This window comes from Rhinolophus sinicus, chromosome 17 (genome assembly GCF_057876585.1).
Source record: "Rhinolophus sinicus isolate RSI-liver-muscle chromosome 17, RSI-T2T, whole genome shotgun sequence".
In the NCBI taxonomy this organism is placed as follows: Eukaryota; Metazoa; Chordata; class Mammalia; order Chiroptera; family Rhinolophidae; genus Rhinolophus; species Rhinolophus sinicus.
In genome coordinates this window covers 173,668,670-173,688,682 of record NC_142517.1, presented here as the reverse complement: position 1 = coordinate 173,688,682, position 20,013 = coordinate 173,668,670, and positions in this window count along the sequence as shown.

Here is a 20,013-nt window from a genome sequence, read left to right as displayed (position 1 = left end):
GATCTACCTGGTGTTTCGTGGTCTTTGACTATATTATGAATAGTAATTTCTACCTTGTGATATTCTAGAATTTATCTTTGTATCTGTTACAATTTTCTTCCTTTGGTAGCAAAGTTTATAATAATTCTTCTATAAGTAGAACATATCTTTTTAAACTATTAAAATTGCACTATAAACAGATAGAAAGATATCTGAACCAAAGTTTAAATGTCTTTGAGATTTTGCTTTAAATACCTAGGAAGAGATGAAATAAGTACATGAAAGTTACAAAAGAAAATAATTCTACCAGATTGTTTTCATAGTACTTTGCTTTCAATGTTAGATTCCCTTTTATAGATAAATGGGAACCACAATCTGTACCTGGGTTGGATTAATGTATTTTGAGAGCCTGGCTAAATAAAGGAACAAGAAAGACTCACTCAAATGACAAAGAATGGAACTAAAGGTGATTCAGGGGCAAAACCAAGTCCAGACATTCCTTCCAACCAGATCACCAATTAGAAAAAGGCAGAACCAGAGAAGTTGAGTATGACACAATAGGAACAAGTGAGAGAAACAGAACAAAATTTGAATGGCCTGAAAATTAGCCACAATTATTATTAATGTGACATCCACATCAGTGATTAAATAAGCTGTTAAGAACACAACCAGTCAGGACATTGTGCAACACAATTATACATAAAAGCTCATTTAATTTTCACAAAAACCCACTGAATACCACCATCAGATCCTCTACCATTGCAGACTGAAGGACTAAATCTTGCTGTTATCACCATGTCCTCCTTTTTGAGATTTACATGTATAGTTCAGTCTTAGTATCACTAGCTCTTGATTCAAATAAGTAGGCATATCTTATTAGTGGACCTAGGTCTTGTCCACTAAAGGGAAGCTTGGAAAGCAAGCAGGCATTTTTAGGTTTTATAATGAGAAGAGTATGCTACTTGTCAAAAAACTCATCAGATGTGAAATTCCCCCAAAAACTGAAAGGAAATTAGGATATTGACCAGGAAAAAAAAAAAGACAAATGTCTATTAAAGCTCATATGGTAAAAATAAAGTCATCCATCCTTACCACTATGAGCTCATGGATCTGGGGCTAACATAAGGGGAAAAGGGCAGATCAATATCCACATGGCAGTTCTTCATTTTCATTTCAACATTAAGTACCTCCTTCACAAAGGAAGTGGTTTTATACTCTGAACCTATTTTGAAAAATCTGTATATTTTTCACGAATATCTTGTCATTCATTCTTTAATTTTGTTCCTTACCATCCACTGATGTCATTAACAATTGTCCATAATTAATGTAAATCTTAACTTCAGCTCATCTCAGGCAAAGTGTAAAAAATATGCCGCTCAAAATTTTGCCAAAGGGAATGTTTTATGGTTCCATTATTCTTCAGAACCCACCTAAGCAGAGTTTTGTACCACTGAATTGTACTCCCAGCTACAATATGCTTATTGCATAGAGCCCTAAATCAGACCTAAATAGTTTTCTCTTTAGTCAATTAGTTGTAGGAAATTATCTGGGAGGCAATCCATGACATTGATTGTTGTAAAGACACCATTAGCTTTTCATTTAATGTTTATTAACAGCTATTGATGCTGATTGCCTAGATTCATTATTGTATCAGTGATTACAAAATACTTATATTCTAATTTCACCGTTCCTTCTGATGTCTAAGCTAGACTTCCACAAAGAGCTTTCATTTATCCACTATTTAGTTAGCTTGCAATGGAGTTCGTTTAGTAAAGATAAAATAGATGCCTTCTTTCTCTCTCTTTAGTAGTTTTCAGGAAAGTGAAATGTTGTTAAAATAACTTCCAAAATACCAAGGACAATTTTTAAAATATCCTTTGAAATTCCTGGAAAGTAACATATTTAATGTATTTTAATGCATTAAATTGCTGTCACTATTTTTCTTGATATCAAATTTGGTCACATCTAGTCAGATCACAACTACTCAGCCCCTTAAAGTTGGTTCCTATGTACTTTTTAATCAAGCCACCATAGTCTTTAGGGATGCTCTGCTTTCTGAGACGGCCCCATGTTCTAGCCTTATCTAGTGTATTTACTGACCCAGACCTTAAACCAGTCATTCCTGCAAGGATTCCTGTTTCTTCTTAGTGAGAAAAAGTATTGAAGGTCTGTATTAGTTTTACATTTCTATATAACAAATTACCACACACTTGTTACTTAAAACACATACCCACAGACATACACACACAGACACATATGTAATCTTTTTATATGTATATAAATGATATATAAGATATAAATAGAATTATAAATCGTTTTATAATAAAATATATATTACATATAACACATATACATGAAATGTTACAGTTTCTGTAGGTTAGAAATTTGGGCATGAATTAACAGCATCTTCTGCTCAGGGTAGCACAGGCTGAACTCAAGGGCTCTTAGTCATACAGCCACAAGAAAACGAATTCTGCCAACGACCTAAATACGCTTGAAAACAAATTCTTTCCTAGTCAAGCGTCCAGATAAGAATACAGCTCAGCTGAATTCTTGAGTGTTAAAAAGCAAGTGCCAGATATCATAGAATTTTGGCTGTAAATACTTAAGTACATATTTCTAATAGATAAAATTGTTTATAAAGTATAACCACAATACCATTATCACATCCAACGAAATAAACAATTAAAAATCATTTCTTAATTTATCTAAAATTCATCCCATTTCCCCCAATTGTATAAAAACTTATTTTGTTTTTTGAAAATAGTTTGTTTGAGTCAGGATCCAAACAGGATATACATATTCCTATGATTAATATGTGTTTTAGTTCTTTTTAAATTTATAAAAGACTTCCCTAATTTTTGGTGCCTTTTGTGTATTGAAAGTAGAATATTGGTTTCCACGAATGCCTCTGATTCTTAATCTGGATCATTGTATCTTCACAGAGTCATTTAACATAATCTTCTCTCCCTTGTATTTTCTGTAAACTCCTATCAGAGGTTTGAGCATATTCAGGTACACACTTTTAACAAGAATATTTCACATGGAATGCTGTTTTTTTGTTATTGTTTCTCATTGGGAAGCACTAGCTGTATTTATTAGTGGATTCAGGTAAAGTCAACCCAGCTCTTTAAATAGTTTCTCATCAACTTGTCTGTTCCTTATTTTAGCAGCCATTGATTATTGGTATATATATCTAGTATTTCCTTTGGTGTTTTAAAATTATAACCTTTTAATTCTATCATTTCATCTCCTTTCATTAACTGTGATTTTTCTATTAAAACAATAACTTTTCCTCATATTTGTTTGGCCTGAAATATAGTCCACAAAAGAAAAATAGAATAAATACTTGAGTCTTTTCCTCTACTTATCAATATTCCAAACAATGAGTTGGGACCATATAGAGCAAACTCTAGAAATGTCCAAGTTTTTAAACATCAGTATGAACTTATAGATTTTTATGTATTTGATTGCTTTAATTATTTCAACCACTATTCTTTCTGATGTTCAATTGTCCCATATTAGGACAATAGGAATCCCTTCAACTTGGCACTAACATTTGATAGTTTTCTTACATCCAATAAAAAGATATCTCAGGCTCAACTTGGCCTGAAACATTAGTCAATGTTTCCTGCCCCAGACCAATAATCAGCCTTTCCCCCAAAGAACCCTGATTTGTTTGAGCAGAAAATAGTAATTAGAAAGCACAATCTGGATGTTAATGTTCCTTAGCATTTTTTTACAGTAACTTTTATTATCTAGCTTGGCAATAACTAGGGTGGGTATATAAAAGTAATAAAATAACTAAAAATATATTGTGTGTGTCAACTGCACTGTAAAATTTACCCTAAATCTTATGAAAATAAACCGTAAATGTTCAACTTGGGAAAGGGCATCATATTTATTTTAGTTGGTTGATAACACAGGTGCCCAAGACCCCCAGTTTTCTATGACATAGTTGCTCCAGCTGTTGCTTATATTACATACAGCTGTCCTCAGAATTTTCCATTTTCTATAGTACAACATGAAGCCAGATATTTCCAAAAGTTCCATTGTTCATGGCTCCCCAGGGAATATACAAACATCCTGCAAATGGCGTGACCTAGCACATTGCAAACACATGGATGAAACAACTAACCAAGGAGCTGCTATATCCTGACTCACTGTTTATTAATAATTTATTGTCACTGACAAATGTGGATCAGCACATGCATAAAGAGTAATTAAAATTAAAGAGAGATACGTCATTTAAATAAAATGTGTGGGAAGAGAGTGGATATTTCTGAGTGTAATAAAAGGTGGTATGTGCTCTAGATTTAGAGTTGAAGAAAATTAGCAATCTTTCAGAGGTTGCATACCAATATCTTCACTCTTTTTTTGTAATTGTGAGTGAAGATGGGAGTATCTAGAGGATTGTATCTTTGGGTGTTAACTTTTAAACTGAAAATTATCTAAGACCAGTCACATATTCAGTTATTGTTAGCTAATATGTTTATTTTCCATGTAACTTGTAGGGATTGAGTGCACGTGTCTGAGAGTGAGAAGTTGATAGAGGAGAGATATCTAGGACACTTCCTTGGATAACAAGAAATGGGGGAAATGGTATCAGGTGCAAAGATAGACATGTTATTAGGAAAAATAGTGGTCATATCTCATATTTATTGATCGCTTAATGTGTTATGCTTAGTGCTGAGCAGTTCTGTGTATGAACTTATTTTTTATAGAAAATCCTCTGGGATAGTTAGGATTCCAGTTTTATAGATAAGGTAACTGAGTTTATTGGACAAACTTGCTATAAATGAAGAATCAGGATATAGCTGAAGATGTGGATGTCTTATTACTCAAGGAACTTAGACAATGGACAGGAATCTTACAGGAGAGTACAGGAGCTAATTTTAAGAGTTAAAAATCATCTTTCCCAGGATTTATCTGGTAGGGAATGTCTTAATTAATTTACTCAATGTATATCTGCTATGTGCCACTCACTGGGGATGGGATGGGAATAAGACAGAAGTTGGCCTTGCTCTCATAGAACTTATGATCTAGTGGATTTTTCCAAAAGAAGAAATCAACTGAAGAAGTATATACTGGTCTTTTTATTTATTGAACAAATATTTATTGAATGCTTACTATATACCTGGCATCTTTATAATTCTGCATATGTCACGTTTGAGACCATTCTAAATTCTCCATATATACTTGTGTCTAGCAATATTGAAGGTAGTATTTTATTATTTTTCTATTTTTTTAACACCTTGAAGTTTTATTCCCAATTGTATGATGTTAGCAGCCATTTTTCACTTATCCAGAAGCATAGTATATCAAGTTTCCTATTAATTTATTTCCCTTACTTTGGTGTAAATATCTTTTCAAATATTTCTACTCTTTCATTGAAATAATATTTTACAATATTATATAGCAGAGACGTTTCAGATCTAACACAGTATATATAATTTTGAAAAAGCATGTATTGTACAATATTGAAACATATATAAATGGGCTTATGAGAAAATAGAGTTGTGTAGAACTCAAAACCTATTGAAATTTGTATCCATAGCCCTAAAAAACAGCTTTTCTATTTAAAACTCTAGCAGTTAAAAAAGTTTTTTTAAATTACTAATAAGTAAAGAAAATGTATTGCAAATATAAAGTTTCGCCTTTTAAAAAGAGATAATATTGGATGGATAAAAGATGGCATAAGAAAGGCTTGAGCCTGTTGACGTATGACGATACAGGTAAAAATGTAAATGACCAGAGAGAACTGCACAGTCAACACTTCAGAACCCTAGCACGTGATCAAACTGAGTCAAGAAAAAGAATGAGGAATGAATGGGCTTCTGGACAACACTTCATCCCTCTGTGGTCAGGTGCATTTAACTCTTCTAGTGCAATTTGTATTCAACCATGATTCTGTGATGGCAGACAAATTAATGTGCTAGGAAAGATTTCATAGAGACCTACGTAAATTCCTATTATATTGACACCCTCCATTTACTAATTGCACATGTTCTTGTTCATCTTACAGAAGGGTGTTATAAAAGAACACACTGGGTTTAATTATCCATATGTATTTGCCATATGGACTGGTCACTGCTAGAGCTCACCTTTTCCTTCAGCAGATTTTATATTCATATGATGGAAATAAAAATAGATACATACTAGTTTTCATCTATGAGGAACTAATTTTCCAACTAGTTATGTCCTATAATGAGGTGTGAGTGTGATGTTATCCTCTGGGTAGTAGTTGTAGGATGCTATTTTATATGGAAGAGCTAGAATGTCTCTCTAGCCAGCCTAGTAATGAAAATCATCCAGCATTCCCTTGCCATATAATGAATTGCCTACTTTGTATTAAATAAACTTTTTGTTGAATGGATGAATTAAAAAATAAAACTCATTAATTAAGAGCTCTGTTATGAGCCCCCAGTGTATTATTCTAGTCAATTTCTTTTTAAATTATCGTGTTCAATGTGATACTTCAAAATGGTTTCTATAAAATAAAAATTGAGGTTCATAAGTCATTTTCAAGCAACAGAAATGAAAGTCTTCTAATAAGCTTTTAGTCAAACACCAATATAATTATGCTAATTTTCATAATGGTGGAGTATTAATTACTATTATTTTGGTGAAGTTGAAAGCACACTAACTACCTGGTAAAAGACATTTCTTCAGAATCTTCAGGAGCACTCTACAGAAGGAAACATTGGTCAAGACAAAAACTACATAGAAAGCAGAGAGAGAGATTAGAAAGCCAAAAAGGAATAATGTTTGGGTTCCCTACTGAGTTGTGAATAAAGTAGAGGAAATTGGAACTAGAGGTAGACTAGTGGATATTACATTACTTTCAAGATCCTGTTGACCCTAAGTTTATGTCTATCTTTTGAAAGCAATTAATTGCAAATACCAATGAACTCTCATTTAGCACAAACAGATGGACAGTGTTAAAAACTATCAAAAAGAACCTGAAAAGAACATAGTAAGAAAGTACAAACTTTTTGTCTTAAAATACAACAGGTAGATTAAAATGATGTGCTAGATTTTTTTTTTTTTTATCATTTTATACAATTAAAACTTAAGTATTACTAAAAACAGATGCATGACCATTGTAGAGAATTCTGGGGAAGATGAAGCATAGGAATATTCCCTTCTCCATTTTCAGATATTCCCTCTTATATATTAGTATCCCCTCTCATTAACATTAAAGGAAAATTATGCAAGGACATAATATTCTTGAATTATGCTAAATAATAATTAAAAGAAGATGAAAACATTAGATCAGTTTTTAATCTTTTTATAAAACCAAGATAACAATTCTTGTGGTCATTCGATTATCCCCATGTCTATCTATTATCTATCTATCTATCTATCTATCTATCTATCTATCTATCTATCTGCCTACCTATCTAGCATATCTACTGTGCTTCAATAATTATATAAGAACTTTTACAAATAGAGAAATGTTACATATACAAATAAATATATACATACAATTATACATATATTCCCATAATTATTCTACTAAGTTCGATCTAGCTATCCTTACAAATAAGAATAAGTCTTAGGACAATTAAGTTGTGTCAACCTCTGGATGAATGTAGCATATATGCCTAAGGTGGTTCAAAATCTTCTGCTGGGATACAGAAAGAACATCAGTGTTGAGGTTATTCAGTTGACAGGAGACAGGGATAGAAGTTAAGTTTCTAAAAATAGTGTACGAGTATGTGAACAAATGCAGCAACCTCACCTTCAAACAAAACTATGTACGTAAAGAAACAAGAAATGGAGAGATTGCGTTTCATAGAATGGCAATGTGTGATTTGTGAATCTTTTCATGAGGCTATAGTTTCTACTACAAGAGCAGCGGTTATTCATCAGAAAGTGGACAGAACTTCAGAGATGTTCTTCCTCATTGAGATATCCAGGGGGAAAAACTGTGTGCCCTGAGTGGATGCAGAACTATCCATAGCTCAGGATGGTAGGGGAAAATGCATTCTTTTATTCTCTCAGAAGTTTTTCATTATCTGCATGGCTTTTGATCCAGGTAAATAAATGATCTTGGAGATCAAAGACAAAACCTCTGGTGTTAAAGTAATTTATAATTGAGCTAATAAAGGTACAGATTGTCAAATCAGACATGTATGAAAGAGAAATCTGAGAAATAATTTCAGAGGTATAAGCTATCAGGGAAGGAAAAAAAAAAAAGCACCAAGAAGGCAGGGAAAGGTTTGGGACATTACGTGTATTTCCCCATGTCCTTCCTATTTATATTGGACATGTGCTCTCAGGTCTAGAACAACAGCTCCAAGGTAGGTGTGGCAGGTTTCCTCATCTGCTGAGGAGCATTTAAGTTATTTAAGTTATGAAACATTTTTTTTTAAATATTCCCAGAAAGTTGTGTAGCTTATGTGACATTCTCCAGGGATCTGTGCTTTACAGAGTCTGGGTTTATTTACTATCAATAATCCTTTAGTTAGGGGCATCTGGATAAGGGTATTCAAAGGAAAGCTTTCTAGTAAACATTATTAGTCTGTTTACCCAGAGGTCCAATGTATAAGGCAGTGCAACTGGGTAACTTGTCTTCTTTGTACCCCCCTAAGCATTCCTCCATTTCCTGCAAAGGGAAAGAATGGATTGCAGGTCAACTGTTTGAACTCCTTGGGCCCAGTGATGTAGTCAGGGAGACAAACAAGGCTGGTCAACGATGTAATAGTCTGTGCTTAGCCAGGGATCATGCTAATCAAAGCTAATGTTTACTGAGTGCTTACTTTGGAAAAGGCACTGCTCCAAATGCTATTCAATCACTAGTTCACCCAGTCTGCATAGCAATCCCATATGATAGGTACAGATAAACCTAAAGAACAAACTGTTTAGAAAGCTCATTCAATATACAGAGCAAATAAGTGGTAGAGCTTAGAGTTAAAGTTTGGCAAAACATCTCCACAAACCACTCATTTAACTAAATGTGCACGGCCTCAGGATGCTATAGAGATTCTCAGTAGAGCACATAACCCAAACTAGTCCATGCAGGAGTATGAGAAAAGGCAGATGCTGCAGGAGCCAAGATTTGACTAATGACAATTGACCAAGGGGTGGGAGAAGAGGAAAAATAAACTTTTACCGAAGGTTTATTCACCTTGCATAATTGCTTCTAACTTTAGGCCTATTTCCAAAAGCAAAGATTTATATTTTCTTGAGAAATCTTTAAAAAAAACAAGCACATTTTCTTTTTCAACCTCCTAAACTAAATATAATTATGGGACCTTTTCTTACTAGTCATAATAGGCATGTTGTAAACTATCCCATATCCTAAACAATTTACATTTAATTTAACTATGCAGCCAAAAACCTAATTCAATTTTCTATAGAGCATAGACAGAAGACACAATGAGTGACAATGTCATTTACACTTACTATACTGGGAAATGTTACCCTTGCACAATTCTGTGAAAATGTGTCATATTTGACATGTTTTGTACCAACAGACTCACTTTTTCTTTTTTAAATAATTGTTTTATTTTTAGAGTTGGCATAAAATATATTAAATTCAGATATACAACATAGTGATTAAACACTTACATAACTTGTGAGGTGATCATCCCATAAATCTAGTACCCATTTGACACCATAAATAGTTATTACAATATTATTGACTATATTCCTATGTTATACCCTACATCTCCATGACTACTTTGTAACTACCAATTTGTACTTCTTAATCCCTTCCCTTTTTTCATCTGTTCCTCAGGCTGGCAACCAGAAAAATGTTCTCTGCATCTATGAGTTTTTTTTCTGTTTTTTGTTTGTTGGTTTGTTTGCTTATTTCAGTCCTTAAATTCCACATATAAGTGAAATTATACAGTGTTTGTCTTTCTCTGACTTACTCTACTCAGCACAATACCCTTTAGGTCCATCCATGTTATTGCAGATTGCAAAATTTCATTCTTTTATATGGCTTAGTAATATTCCATTGTATACACCACAGCTACCAAAAACTGTATACAAGTGGACACTTTGGTCAATGTTGCTCAAACAATACTTTGCTGTAATCAGAAGTGTCTGGATGCTGATGGTAACCACTTTGAGCACCTCTTTAATTGCAGAAGTTAAACGATTCATCTTTTGTTATCAGTATGTATTGAGTATTACAAGTTTAATACAGTTTTCCTTTCTTAAAATGTGTATACTTTTTTTTTGGCACCCTCTGTGTATGTGTCATTATCCATTCATCCATTGATGGGCATCCAGGTTGTTTATATATCTTGGCTATTGTAGATAACGCAGCAATGACCATATGGATGCACATATCCCTTCAGTGTGGTGTTTTGTGTTTCTTCGGATAAATACCCAGAAGTGGAATTACTGGGTCCTTCTTTGTCTCTTGTTATAGCCTTTGTTTTAAAGTTCAATTTGTCTGATATAAGTTTTGCTACCCCAGATTTTTTTTCTCCTTTTCCATTTTCATGAAATATCTTTTTTCATTCCTTTACTTTCAGTCTGTGTGTTTCTTTCTATCTGAAGTGAATCTCTTTAGGCAGCATATGTAAAGGTTTTGTTTTCTTTTTCATTCACCCACCCTATCTTGATTGGAGCATTTAATCCATTACATTGAAAGTGATTGTTGATAGATATGTAGTTATTTCCATTTTATTATTCAGATTTTTAATCTTTTTTTTCTTCTTAAAGAAGTCCCTCTAACATTCCTTGTAATAATAGTGGTAATGTGCTTCTTTAGCTTTTTCTTCTCCGGGAAGCTCTTTATCGGTCCTTTGATTTTAAATGATAATTGTGCTGGGAAGAGTAATCTTAGTTGTAGGTCCTTGCTTTTCATCACTGAATATTTCATGCCAATCCCTCTGGTCTGCAGAGTTTCTGTTGAGAAATCTGCTGATAGTCTTATGAAAGTTCCCTTGTAGATAACTGCTTTTCTCTCGCTGCTTTTAAAATTCTCTCTGTCTTTAACCTTTGGCATTTTAATTATGTTGTGTCTTGGTGTGGGCTTCTTTGGGTTCATCTTGCTTGGGATTTTGCACTGCCTGTGTGTGGAAACAGAGCCAGGAGTGCAGTTTCCAGGCTCTCGGCCTCACATGGAAAGGTGCTGGCTTAGGTAATAAATGGCCATCAACTGTGATTGGATGGCCATCAGCTATGGCTAGTTGTCCGTCAGCTGTAACCAGTGAGCCATTTGCTACAGTATAACTGCTGTGGCTACACTAGCAGGAAAATGGGGGCTAGCAAGAAGATGGTGGCTGAGCCTGCAAGCGGTGCGGTGAGGGTTGTGAACAGTATGGTTCCTGCTTCCTGTGTCTCCAACCCAGCCACCAGCGAGAATATAGTTGTATGACTCCCCTACCTATGGCTCCGTGGATGTTCCTTTTTGGCCTCACCATGTCCTGCGTTCTTATCTGGGGAGCAGGAGCAGAGACCCCGCAGGCCGCCCCGTGTGACACTGTGCTTGTATGTCTGTTTCCTTTTGTATGTCCTTAGTTGTAGGAATTCTGTTCAACTAGACTCCAGGCAATTCTCAATGATGGTTGGTTTGTAGTTTAGTTGTAATTTTGACATGGTAATCGGAGGAGGCACGAAGAGCACTACCTACTGGGCCATCTTTCCTCTGACTCCTTCAAAGCTAGAGTGCAGATATTTCTGAGTTCATTTACCACATCTATGAAGAGTTTTATATATATACAATATGTGTATATATGAATAAGGAATAAGATATATATATAACATATATATATAATATATATATCTGACATATAATCTTATTCCTATTTTACTTTCAAAAGTTTCAAAATTATTGTGGAGTATTTTTATTTTACTGTTTATACCTCTAAATTGTCACTAGAGTTCCACTCCGGTGATATTCATAAATTGTTGCTTATTTTTGATGGGAGAGAGTGGGGTTTCCAGAGGGAACACATACTTTGAAGGAGTATATAATAGATCAACAGATAAAGTAATTTTTAATTAGCCTCAAACAACTTGCTTTTCCTTTTTCTTAGAAAAGTTTGCATCTTGCTTTTGTAGCAGTAAAGTACATAGATTTTTTTCAAACAAAGTTTTCTGCCCATTTTTCTTTCTTCCTTTATCCCTGTTGTTATGAAATGCATGCTGCGCCTATCCAGCTGTGCTGGCTGTGTCTGGAATGTGAGTCACTGTCCATGTTCTGCACACACGAACCAGAACTAACACACACACACACACACACACACACACAAATAAAAGATATCGCTCTTGGATCTTGGCAAACATTAGGGAAGAAGGAAGAAAGGCTAATGCGTGTTTTTTCGATGAGGTGTAACTTTTTTTTTTTTATATTTGTCAATGACAATATTTTCGGTTAGTTGTAGGAGATCAAAGAGATAGAATTGGGACAAGAAGAAAAATGTTCTTCAGAGATATCTTTTGATTATATTTTACCTAGGAAATCCCTTGACAGTGTTAACAAATATTTTTATTAAAATGTCATAAAAGCAAAACATCACTGATAGAATGTTAACTAAATATGGGTTTCTCAGATCCACAGAATCTTGCAATAACCAACCTATTCGTGATATATGGGTATACCTCTTTCTATCTGTTAATCTCTTTCTATGTGTTGATTAGAATTAGAGGATCTGAAACCTGGAGAGAATTTTATGAATTATATAGTGAAATATTTGAGAAATAGTATTCCTAATTTTTATAGATAATAAAATCAAGTTTCAGTAATCTTAAGGGATTTACTCAGGCCCATTCAGATAAATTTTGTCAGGAATAAGGTTAGCATTCAATCTCATGACCAAGCTACTGGGATATTCATTATATTACCTCCATTACTCACCTTCTTCTTCTCTAAAAACAAAACAAAACAAAAAAAAACCTCAGTGAATCACTAGTGGCTGGTGTTTAGTTAATTGTTAACCCTACCTTGTCTGATAATTAAATAAAACCATCAGCCGATCCATGTCACCAACTGTCACTTGGATTGAGATGGGTTAAACACCTGGGTTAAACAATATGATGAGACTCAGAAGGTTTCAATTAAAGAACAATTGTACTTCTTACTGCCAATCAGAAGAGAAGCAGATTCACAAACATGTTCTCATGCCTCATAGATGAGAAAGCTTTAATAAAGCCAGTTGGCTGAAACAGTACTGTTTTTCCCCCCTCCTCTCTCTCCCTAAGGAGGAGAAGGGTGAGAAAGAGTCCAAGGGCAAAAGTGAATCTGAGGATGAAGATTTGCCACGTAGCTCTCAAGAAAAAGAAAATCTCAGTCCATACCTTTCAGAAAAGTAATAAGGGCATAAATCCTACCTTCTAAAAGTTCAAGAAACTGAGTTGTCTCTGCAATAATGTCTAAACTATAAGTGAGATGTATGCACTCTCCTTTTATTACTTTATGAATTTCTCCTTTTAAAAAAAAGCTGTAATTTTGCCTTTGTAAGGTGGACAATGCTGCCCAGATGCAAAGCTACTTCTGTGTAAAGAATGGGGAAATAAGTTCACTATGAGGATTATGTATTTAAATAATTAAATATTTACATGATGCATATTCTGTGTGTCAACACGTTTTGTTCAATATAGAATTCTTTGAGAACTCTGTGTTTCTGCAGGGTAACAAGCACCAAAGTTCTGCTACAAGCCTAGGTTTCCCTACTGCGTTATAAGCAGTTAAACGTCTGTCCTTTATCTTGTGGACTCTGACAATTAAGTATTGTATAAATATTGTTGACCAAGTTACTATTGCTATTTTTGTCTCTGACTCTTTTTAGGGCCTAAACGCTAGCTCCATTTACTGAAGCCACCATGGTTAAGTGTTCTGGAAACTTTCAAGAGCATACAGTAAAAAACAGTGATGAACTGCCTTAAGAATGCAATTTAACAAAGTTGTCATGCAAACAGCAAACCTATTAGAACCTGGGGGAGGGGGTAGTAGTAAAGTATGGTAAAAATTTCTGTTTTAGGGGAGAAAAAGACAAGGAGGGTCACTGCAGTCTTCCCTTTTGTCCTGTTTTACCCAAATGCTTCCTTTCCCCAAATTTAAGCTCAGACATCAGGGAACTAAGAAAGGGAAAGAAACAAGAAGGAAAACTGGAAGGATGTGGAGAAACAAGGGGGTGGGAGAGAGAATTCTGGAGCCTAGAGGACCTTTTACTATTTGCAGCTTTTTGAACTGGGGTAGGAGGTATTATCTTTTGATCTGGAGATCACTGCCTTGGAAATGTTAGGAGGTGAGTTTGGCAGGCAGAGACAAAAGCAGATAGATCATTGCTGTGGACTTGTTTTCAACCTTTGGCTCAAAGACAAAAAAAAATAATGAGCCTGTAGGCATTTATATATTTGTTAGCTTAGTTTGAAAACTACAAGTGCTCAAAACTCTGTCCAATATGAAGTTTGAGTTTCCCTTTTGTCATGTTTTTAGTATCTTCTCCCAGACAAGCCAGTCTGCCTCTTCCTAATGACTCAATTTTATTTCAGATGATTTGGTTGCTACTGTCCTTTCCCAGAAAACAAGATTATCATTTCTTAGAAATACTATTAGGAGGTGTATTTCTGCTGGGTAGAAAGTTAGACAAAGATTATGCAGAGAAATGCAATATCATGCGAAAGGAGGAGGGAAAAATGTTATTTAATAAATTGCAGACCATTGTTTGTTTAATTCCTTATGTCTTAAGTAGTGACAAGATTTACTTCTGGGGAAAACTGCTCTTTTAGTGATGAAATTCACTTCTGGGAAAGCTCTTAAGTGGGCTTTTCGTTATAGGAAATGAAATATCTATAGGAAGAAATTAAGAAAATACACAAACTTCCTGCGTAATGAAGTAAAGTGTATTGACCTTAGAGAGAAAATGTTTTATTTTTGTTTGTTTGTTTTTTGTGTATGGACTTATCCTGTTAGTTGTTGGCTAATGAGATGGGGAGGAGAGAAAATGAGCAGTGAGCATCTTTCAATTCTGAGGCCCTAGAGATGTCTGAACAGGTCTGTTCCGAAAGAGAGGGGCAGGCAAAAAAGACTGCTGCTTTATGGAGATGGAACAAAAAACTTAAGAAACAGTATTTACGTCCAGTTTGAAATTGTTTCCTGCCCTGTGTTGTGATTTTCCTCCATCATTTCCAAAGCTTCGGTATGATCTAATACACACTGTGTGTTACTGGGACCTTACAGAATGATTTATGTCCACACTTGGGACCACGTGGTGCAGGAAGAGACCAGCATCCAGCATGAGCAGGGGGGCAGTGAGGCAGTCGTGATTAAAGGGAAGTCAGGAGTTCAGAACGAGATAAAAGTGACCAAGAGAAAAGATATGTGTCCTGGTAATCTTAAGAATTATGGCAGAGGGCTCTGGACTCAATAAAGTTATTTTAGATGAAAGTTAGAGGATTTGGACCCATTTAGATTACTTATAAAATATATAATATTGATTTAGTTCAGGATGTTGAGAAAATAAAATTAGAACTTCTAAATATCTATAAATAATGTTTCCAAAATATACGCTTTAAGTGGATTGAAAAGCAAATCATTTTAATCAGAGAGGACCTGGAGAATGAAAGAATACAAAGGGTGACCAAAGAGAGAAAATGGTCTGTCACCCATCAAAGGTGAACTTGGTATGGATGAGTATGTTGCTAAAAGAAAAAGTAGAGCTGGTTTCTGTCAGCCTCTACTTCGGGCATATGCTTAGTCACCTAAGAGTGAAAGGTCTGTGTCGTCCCAAAGGGTATAGTTAAAGGACTACACATATTTGAAATTCATTTCCATATCTTTCAACTGTTCATAGATAAACATACTGAAAGACTGGGAAAACATTAGAAATGTGAATCTTTGGCCTTTAAGAAAGATCAACAATTAGCAACCAAACTTTATGAAACTTTATCTGTTATGAACAAAGAATCAATTCTTACGTTATCTCTCTAGGTCTAGTTTAAAAGAGTAATTATTTTAATACGATTTTCTATAGCTGATTTTAATAGACTCTAAGTTCCTTAAAGATGGCTATATATTTACTGCTTTGGCACCCTGGAGGGCCTGATATTTAATAAACACTTGAATACTGGTAAGTTTATTAAATGAAGTAATTCAAAGAGAAATCTAGTATTGAGCTGGTGCAACAGTAATTGTGGTTTTTGCAATTATTTTTAACCTTTTAAATCACAATTAATTTTTCACCAACCTAATATTTGAATCATTCAGAGTTTTTAAAGTATTATAAAATACTCAGAAAAATGTCTTTGGGTATAGTTTGATCAATTAATATACATAACACAAATTCTTAGGCATGTATTTACATTAACTGTATGGAATAACCACAGATCTGAATTACATACCTTCCTAAACTGTCTTTTAAAGATTAGAACATGGAGTTTTACTTCTTTTATTCTGCACTAACACTTGCCATCTTAAAACATTCCAAATCCTTTGTGGGACAGAATTATGGATCCTCCCACACAACATTGCTACCTTTTTTTTTGGGGGGGGGTACTTTTCACTTTATTTTACTTTTTTTTCTTAGCCATTGCAGAGTATATTGAATTGAGAATCTAGGGGTAATATAAACTTTACACCTTTTTAGTTGTCACAACCAGGAAGACACAATCTGAGGCCTTTAGTTACTGACTTTCAAACATATCTTGTCAGTATACAAAACCAGTTGTACAAAATCCGTCAGGAGAAACCAGCAATGTGCCAATCTGGCTAGTGAGGGCTGGCCAATTTGAAGCAAGCAGGGCTGACAGGGGAGCAGGGGCGGACTGGAAAATTCAGGATCTAATGTGAAACAGCAGCCTGGGGAAAGTCAAATGATGGCTAGCACATCCAAGTGTATTCAAAAAACCCTCATTTCCCAAACCAGCTCTTTGGATGCTTTTGTCGAATAGGGAAAACATTGTTATCTTTAGTAAACTCTAGGGTTACTCTCAAGTATCAAAGAATATTTTTACATTAGACTTTTATTCCTTGATGTCATGCGGAGTGGCATGTGGGGTCTCTAGTCCCGCACCCCACATAAGAACGCAGGACATGGTAACGCCAAAAGGGAACACCCACAGAGCCATGGATAGGGGAGTCATATCAATATAGTCTCGCTGGCCACTGGGTTGGAGACACAGGAAGCAGGAGCCACAGGATCCGCAACCTGCTGTCCACTTGTCTCTGCCAAACAACCTCACTTGCTAGCTGCAATCCGCCTCTCTGCAATCCGTAATCCACACTCCACCACGCCACGTCACTACACCACCACACCACAACTACAGCACCTTGCTAGCTTAACCATGGCAGGCTAATGGCTAACCAGTAACAGCCGATGGCCAACTAGTCACAGCTGATGACAATCTACTACCTGAGCCAGCACCTTTTTAGTGAGGTCGAGAGCCTGGAAACTACTTTCTGGGGCTCTGTCCCCACACCTGATGATTTTAATCCCAACAAAACTGAAACTCTCCAGAATTAAAGCTTGAGTCTCAGAGGCTCTGTTTTCATGTTGACTTTTTTGGGTCAGAACTTGAAGGGGAGCATATTACATCTCCAAACCTGTTACATGTGTTTTATTTTCCTTAACAGCATATATATTAAGGTTACTATTTTCACACCAAGATACCTCATGGGTAAACTGAGTCTTTCTTTTATTGCAATTACTTGGTCAGATTGCAGGTTTGACTGAAATAGATATTACATTATTAAGGAAACAGCACCTTTTTCTTTCAGCTAGAGAGTCCCTTAAAAAAAGGTGTCCCTTTTTAGCTATATTGGCATCCTCAGATGATTCTTTCAATGCTCTTAGCTAGAACTTTAGGCCATGAAAACTAGAATAATGAAGCAAACTCTTCTACAATTTGACTTTTAGATTACTATCCAAACTTTTTATCGAACACTTTTATTGTTAAAAATTACATCACCACTTGCTCTGCCCAGCTTAAACTCTTTGGTTCTGCCCACTGCTGTGACATAAGATTGATATATCTATTCGTTTATCTTAACACACATACACAGATGCCACATTTATTTAGTACGGTGTGTGCCTGGGTGTGAGGTGGATACTAGGGATACAAGAAATGTATCTGGAAGGAGCTTACAAATTAGTAGTCAGAAAAATATGTAAGCATTATGAACACCAGGACAGAATCTAACAGAAGAAAAATACTGTATGATTCTACTTATATGATGTCTCTAAAATAGTCAAACTCACAGAAACAGAAAATACAAATGTAGTTGCCTGGCGTTTGAGAAGTGGGGGAAATGGGGAGTTGTTATTCACTGGGTATAAAGTTTCAGTTATGCTACTTGAGTTAGTTCTAGAGATCTGCTGTAAAACAGAGTGCCTATAGTTAATACAGTATTGTGCACATTAAAACTTAGGGGGTTAAATGTCTTTACACTTTAGTAAGTGTTCTTACTGAAAAGAAAAATAAATCATAACATCTCATTTAAAAATATACAAGAACTGTAGAGGTTGTCAGTTATCACAAAGCAGTTCTTAAGGCAGATGATGAGTAAGTTGCATCTTGCAAGATAATAAGGATTACTTCAAGGATACTGAGTCAAGAGTGAGGACTGGAACACAGTAAGGAGAAAATCCTGGCAGAGGATGGACTGTGGGTAAAGATCTGAACAGCTGAGATAACTTGGTGTCACAAGATAGCTTGTCATGATTGGTGTCCAGGATTAGAGAGGCAGAGGGGATGGGCAGAGATAAGGCCAGGAGATTTAACAGAAGTTGTACCCTAGGAAGATGTATATGTCATGCTAATGAATCTGGACACTTCTGCTTAAAGCAATAGAGAACTATGGACTGATTTTAAGCTGGAGAGTTTTATCTTAAAATTTCAAAATGTCATTCAAAATGTTGTTGCATAAAATGAATTGGAAAGAAGGCACTAATAAAGCCAGGAAACCATTTAACCTCTTAGACAGTTGCTGCAGTCATTCCTGCAACATCTCAGTCCTTGAGATGATGGCCTGTGTTGTTCTCAACATGACCACAAATGCGACATGAGCTTTCACACTATTTTAAGAAATTAAATCACACTATTCACTTATAAGGAAGCAGCAGTTAACTAAAACCTTAGATATTTTTCACAGGGCTAGCTGATTAAAGACTCACTATTCTGTACTAACACAGTTGAATTTAACATACAGAAATGTTATCTCTTCATTTCAGCCCTTTGTTTCCACCTTTAAGATCTATTTTTCCTTAATTTCCTCAGAGTTTAGGGTGTCTCTATTTTTTTATTAATACATAATCTAATATGTCGCTTTATTATTACTTTGGCTTTTATTCATCTTTTACAGAGAAGGAAATTGGGTGAGAGAGGCTGTTATGCAAATTCATATAGCTAAAAGAGGCAGAAATCATATCTTCTGACGCAGGGCCTGTATGTCACCAACTACATGACAGTTTTCACTCAGTGTGCATTCCTGCACAGATAAATTATGTAACAAAAATAGTTAATTTTCACACTGTCCATCAAAAGAAATTGAATTTTGAAAATGTATGGATTGACTATAGACAAAATCTTATACATTTTCCCACTGAATTTTATCTTTATCTAAAAAGAAATGAACTAATCTATTTTTTTCTGATTCAGTGGGAAAATATTAGGTTTATTAGTAAAATTTGAATAGGGTCTAATTTGTTGCACAAAGGAGGAAATTTAAGACAAGAAAGTGGTAAGGAAAGAGCATGAGAAACGCAGTACTGATCAAATTCAGTCCAAGAGGACTGTTCACAATAAAACATATGTTCCAGATCTCACCTACATGGAGAACAAATTAATTTGAATTTCAATATCCAATGGCTGAAGATTTTCAAATTATATTACCCACACTTACAGGCATATTTGAAAAAAAAAGTTTATTATTAGAACTGACATCTTTTACAGATTTGTAGCATTGTAAGAGCTGTAAAAACAATTGTGTCAACTTGATGTGTTAGTTCTAGCCACAGCAATCAGAGAGGAAAAATAAATAAAAGGCATCCAAATTGGAAAGGAAGGAGTAAATTTGTCATTATCTGCAGATGACATGATACTATATATAGAGAATCTCAAAGATTCCCC